The sequence below is a fragment of the Tenrec ecaudatus genome, chromosome 11 (genome assembly GCF_050624435.1).
Source record: "Tenrec ecaudatus isolate mTenEca1 chromosome 11, mTenEca1.hap1, whole genome shotgun sequence".
NCBI classification, from domain to species: Eukaryota; Metazoa; Chordata; class Mammalia; order Afrosoricida; family Tenrecidae; genus Tenrec; species Tenrec ecaudatus.
Genome location: NC_134540.1, coordinates 27160155 through 27166850, shown reverse-complemented (window position 1 = coordinate 27166850; position 6696 = coordinate 27160155).

The following is a 6696-nucleotide window of genomic DNA, read 5'->3' as shown; positions in this document are numbered from 1 at the left end:
AGTAAGATCCTTGGGCAACAATGTTAAATACAGCAGTGATAAATATATATCATTATATATAATAATTTATATATTATGAATATTTAAACATACATACTTTTTCCTTTATATCTCAAGGTTGTTTTTTGTTTTTATTTTTAAATATTGGGAAATCTATTCCTCTTGGTTGAAAGAATTTTTATTCAGTTTTCTTTGAAGTTGTTTTCTTTTGTTCCCCTCAGGAGTTTTATTAGCATATAATTCACATATCAAAAAGGTCAATAGTTTAACCATATCAAGAAGAATTGTATAATCATCACTACAATCCGTTTTAGAACATTTTCTTATATCTTGTATTTATTCTAATTAGCTCCTGTTTGCTCCCAATGTCCTCTGCCATACACCTGAGGAACTGTTAATCCAGCTACTGTTGGTATAGATTTGTCTGTCCTGGATTTCATATACAGAAAAATATTAAAAACAAACAACAATAAACCAACAAGAATAACAAAGTAAAGCAGATAAAAGTCTCTGTTGGAAAGAAAGTGGAACATATTAAAAATGAGAACAAATTTAAATGGATCATAAGGAAGGTCACATGACAAGGTGATACATTTTGACCTAAGCACATCTGCAGCAGTCCATTGTCCACCACATCCGCCATGTTTAGTAAGGATAGTCACACCCCTGGTCCAAGGTCACAGAGGACTCACCAGGGGCTTAACCCAAGTGTATTTCCCTTTATTTTTTTAATTGAATCAGCTTTAAATGGGGTCTAAAGAGAGAGCAAATGATATGATTTTTAAATGTAACCTACCTATATGTACCATAATTAACTTTACAATATTCTTTGATACCAGGGCACTCACATCTCTCAACTATGCTCAGCGCGAATTCAACTGGAGGTTAAATCGATGTGTGAACCCTGAAAATAGGTTTTGGGTTTCTACAGTCATTCATAACCTTCTACAAACCAGGTGTTCAAAATGTAAGCTCTGCTAACATTACTGCTGTTAAGTGTGGATATGATTTGCAATCCTCACATCATACTGGCTGGTGTGCTTCTTCCATGTGGACTTATCTGATGATTCGCTTAGATAGCTACTTATTTGAAAACAAGTCTTTCAGATGCCAGCCACTATGCTTTGTGATAGCTGGCACCATCTAGTCTCTCCATCACACTTTGCTATATATGACTCTGGTTCATCTTAGGTACACTATTGACATTTCACCTGGAGAACATTATCAATCATCTCCCCGGGGCACCACTTCCATTGCTACGAAGTCATTGTTGACTTCTAGTAACCCTGTGAGGCAGGGCAGAACTGCCCCTGTGAGTCTCCAAGCCTGCAAATCTTCACATGAGATAGCCTCATCCACTCTCAGGAGAGATGACTAGTGATTTAGAACTGCTGACCTTGCAGATAGCAGTTGACTGTTTAACCACTTCACATTGATAATGTTAATAGTTTTGCCACTGGTATAGAATTTAAAAAACTCTGTTGAGAAAAGGAAATCATGCATAGGCCAGCTGTGAATTGCAAAACATGTATTGTTGACTTGTACAGATTAAACTCTTAGGTGACTAGACACTGTTTACACACACAGTAGAGGTTGTTGATAGACCAAATGAAATAGCGGTTAAGCATTGTGCTGCGACTCACAACCCCACATGTTTTATAGTGCCATTTCTATACTTCTCATTAGCAATTCTATGTTACTCCCATCCTTTTGAATAATTCATAAGTCTTTATATCAAATGTACCTGCTCCAATTACTCTATGGTTCTCTCCCTCGATTGTACTCAGGCTGGTGTGGAATAGACACCTGGAGTAGTTCCAACAACAGACACGATGACTTTGGGGAATATGAGCTTCCTAAAGATGTGGAAAGAATTAAAATACCTTCATTTGCATAAAGAGCTTGTTGTTATTAGTCGATTCCAATTCATGGAGACGCATGTGTGAAAATAAAACCAATATATTTTTAGGTAATGCGAACGACTTATTTTATTGCAGTACAGAAGCTCGTGTCCGTACCAAATAAGACTACATCAAGTCCAACTCAGAGCTATCCTACAGAGTTTAGTAGAGCTGCTTCTTAATTTTCAAGTGCAAAAACATTTTCAGGAGCAAATCTTTATCTCTTGGAGAGAGTGGTGGTTTTGAACTACCAACCTTACATTTAGTACCTCTTCACTTAATAGAACGCATCCCCAGTTCTTTTCATGTCTGTATGAGGCTATATATGGGTGCAGAGTGGCTACAGAGGTAGACATAGTGAAGTCAATTGATTTTGGCTTTGATTAAACTAAATAAATATAACCCTGAGATGATAAGCTTTTATATGCAGGAACAGCCATTTACAGCAGGATTCAGTCCAAAGGGAAATGGCACAGTCATTTTAAGTGTGTGTGAGCCCCAGAATGGGAAAAGCATGGGAATCCCTTGAAAGAAAAGAAACAAAGTGAGGATCGACATGTATAAGCCCTATCCCAGAGCACCAAGTGGTGGGGTTTCTGTGGCAGAGAGACCTGAAGGGTAACAGCAGGTTTAGACTTACTAACTAAAAGGTTGTTTTTATATTTGGCTAGTTGGTGGTGAGCCAGTATTTTGATGTATAACTAGTAGGCAGGCTCCTAATACCTAAAAATCAGTGTATTAGAGCTGTTTCTTAAAAGCAATTGGATATTATCAACTTTAACTTGGCTTGAGCAGCTTGTTTGGCTTTCAGGACATAGCTTGCTGGGAAAATCCAACAACCTCAAAGGCAGAACAGGGGGCCATCTTTGGCTCAACTCTACAGCAGTAGATCATTCCAGTTATCAGTTTAAAGAAGCTGCATCATTTAAATTGATTTGCACAAATGGAAACATTTAAATAATTAATTTAGTGTTACATGTCTTAGAAATATGCCTATTCTATTGGCAGGTGATGTAGGTAAAATCATTAGCATCAATATTTCCAGTTCTTCTAGCAATAATCTTAGCCTACCACAAAGAAGTGAGTGGTGCTTATGCATTCCATGATACCCACCTTCCCGACATGATCCCTGAAGACAGACGTATGCGTAAACAAACGTGGTGAAGAAAGCTGATGGTGCCTGGCTATCAAAAAGATATAACATCTGGGGTCTTAAAGACTTGAAGGCCAACAAGCGGCCATCTAACTCTGAAGCAACGAAGCCCACAGGGAAGAAGCACACAGCCTAAGGGAATACAAGGTATTGAACGGACCAGGTATCAGACACAAAAGAACAAAAACCATCATTGTGTGATCACCGCCCTCACATAAACGCTGAAGATGATTGTGTGCATAAGTAAGTGTGGTGAAGAAGGCTGATGGTGCCCGGCTATTGAGAGATATAGTATCTAGGGATTTTAAGGCTTGTAAGTAAACAATCTGCCATCTAGTCCAGAAGCAACAAAGCCCACATGGTAGCAGCACACCAACATGTGTGATCATGAAGGGCCGAGGGGCCAGGTTTCAAACAACAAAGTTGGGGGCTGGGGGATCATATCACTGTGAATGAGGTGAGTGCGTGATGGGGACCCAATGCCCATCTGTAGACAGCTGGACATCCCTTGCCAGGGGGTAGTGGGGAGGAGATGAGTTACTCAGGGTTCAGTGTAGCAACAATGAAACTCAAAACCTACCTCTAGTTCTTGAACGCTTCCTCCCCCCACAATTATCATGATCCCAATTCTACCTTGCAGACCAGGTTAGACCAGAGGATGCACAGTGGAGCAGTAGGAATCTGGAAACACAGGGATGCTAGGACGGATGAACCCCTCAGGACCAGGGGTGAGAGTGGCGATACCGGGAGAGAAGGGGATGTAGAAAGGGGGAATCGATCTCGGGGTTCTACATGTAACCTCCTCTCTGGGGGATGGGAAACCGGAAAGTGGGTGAGGGGAGATGCCGGGCAGTGTAAGATAAGATAAAATACAAGTGTATAAACGATTAAGGGTTCATGAGGGAGAGGGGAGGGGAGGGAGGGGTAGGGGAAAAAAGGAAGATGAGCTGATTCTAGAAACCTAAGTGGAAGGTGAATTTTGAGAACGATGAGGGCAATGAATGTATAAAGGTGCTTTACTCAATTGATGTATGTATGGATTGTGATAAGAGTTGTATGAGCCCCAATAAAATGATTTATTAAAAAAACTACCTCCAGAAACAAAGAAAAACAATCCTTAAAAGAATGACACATAGCTAGTACCTAATAGCGTTAAGTTACTGTTATATTCAGGAGCTGGTCGGTAACTAGCGGGGACTTACCAGACTGCTAACCATGGGTCAGTGGTGAGAAGTGACAAGGCTTCCTGCCCCATAGAGAACTACAATATCAGAGACCCAGGGGGTCAGTTCTACACTGTCCTAGCTGGTCACTCTGGACTCGACAGCAGCGAGTTTGGTTTTGGGTTCTCTTGTTACATAGACATAAATTCCATTACACTTTAAAATGTTCTAAATGAGGTTCATATGATAAAATAATATATTCCAATTTCTGTATTCTATCATTATCGAAGAAGCCCTGGTGGCATAGTGGGTTATGTGTTGGGCTGCTAATTGTGAGGTTAGGAGTTCAAAACCATCAGCTCCTCCACAGAGAAAAGATGAGGTTTCTAATCCTGGGAAGGTTTGCTGACTCATAAACCCACAAGGGCAGCTCTCCCTGTTCTATAGAGTCAATAGGAATCAGAATTGACTCTATGACATTTAAGAGTTATATAATTATTAAAATTCATAATATGCTAATGTTAAACATTAACTATTGTGACAAATACCTCATGCAAGCTTACTATCTTGAAATACTATGCTATATATAATGGGATAATATGTATGTGCCTTCTGGGAAGCTAGTTAATATGAATATTATTCAAATTCATGCACCAAAATTCAAGCCAGTGATGAAATTTTAATAATTCTACAAAATCCAACAATCTGGAGTTGATGAAACATAAAATCACAATGCATTGATAATTATTAGAAAATACAATGTGAAAGTGGAAAACAGAAGAAAATTCATTAGCTGAAAAATATGTCATTAGTGATGGAAACCAAGCTAGAGAAAGTGTAAAAAATTTTTGCAAGGTCAACTAATCCATCATTTTATCTATCTTTTTCAAACAGCATGAATGGTGACTTTATACACGGACCTCTACAGTGGGACTCACAGCAATCAAATTGATGACATCTGGGCAAAGAGATGATGGAGAAGCTCAAAACCAGCAGCCGAAAGGAGGCCAGGAGCTTAGTGTGGAACATAAAGCCAATTACTCAAATGTAAGTTCAGATGAGATTGAATAAAATTTAAACAAACCCATGAGGATAAAATAAAACCTTGACTATCCTTCCTGAATTTTGAGTACATCTCAAGAATAATTTTGACTCATTACACAGAAGAACTAATGAGCTGGGAGGTGACATAATGAACAGAAAAGAGGGAGTCAGTTGGTTTGGTTGAAAAATGCCTTGCGGTAAGTTCATCTTGTCCAACACCATATTTCACATCACTGATTTTTTCTTTGCTTTCTTTATTCAATGTCCAACTTTCTCATGCATAGGAGACACTTGAAAATACCATGTCTTGGGGCAGGTGCTTGTTAGTTCTAAAAGTAATATCATTGTTTTCAACATTTGAAAGATATCTTTTACAGTAGATTTGCATATTCAATGTGTCATTTGATCTCTTGACTGATGCTTCCATTAGAATTGACTGTCGATCCAAGCAAGACAAAATCTTATTGCATCATTCAATATTTTCCCCATAGAATCTGTCAAATTGCAACTTAAGTTTTAATTTTTTCTTTAGTTCTTTCAATTTAAGATCTGCTGTATGTGGTTCCTTTTTTGTTTTCTAACTCTCAGTTTTTTCAAATTGCATGGTAATATTTTATTTTGTCTTCCCTAGCTGCCCTCTGAAAATTTCTGTTCAGATTTTTGACTTCAGCAGTTCTTCCATTTGCTTCAGAGCCCCTTCTGATATCGACATGGATCTTTTGTTTCTGCCCTGCCTTGCTAGTGACCTTTCATACAACGTTCTTGATGTAATCACACAGCACACCAGGTCATTGGTGTGCAAGGCACCCAATCTGGTTTTAGACACACTCAAATTTTGTTGGGATATGCTCAAGAATACTTTGGCTCTAATGGATTTGTTTTCGCTTTTATCAGCTTCAACCTGCACTTGCATATGAGCATTTAATGATCAGCAACACATTCAGCCCCAGCCTGATTTTAGCCGCGGATATTCAGCATCTTACAACAGATGTAGTCAATTTGATTTCTGTTTTCCATCTGGAGAGTCCACATTTGTAGTCACCTTTGTGTTGTTGAAAACAGATATTTGCTGTGAGAAAATGGCTTTGCAAAATGTTATCCTATTCTCTCTAGCTTTGTTTCTATCACCCAGACGATGTTTTACAACAAATGTTTCTTCCTCTTTGTTTCCAATTTTAGTATTAAAATCTCATAGGCGATCTGCTGACAAAGTTTTAATTGTTGAAGTAAAATTTATGCCTTTGATCATCTATACTCAACTCTCCAATGAACTCTGCTTAGTGACTCCTTTCCTCATATCCCTCAATTGTGGAAAGAGGAAGTTCACTGGATGCTTATTCCTGTGTGGTTCCACAAATGAATCTTAGGCGCTCACTGTCATAGCCTTCTGCAAACCAGATTTTCATCGTTTAGGCTCTGATACTAGTCCCTCTGA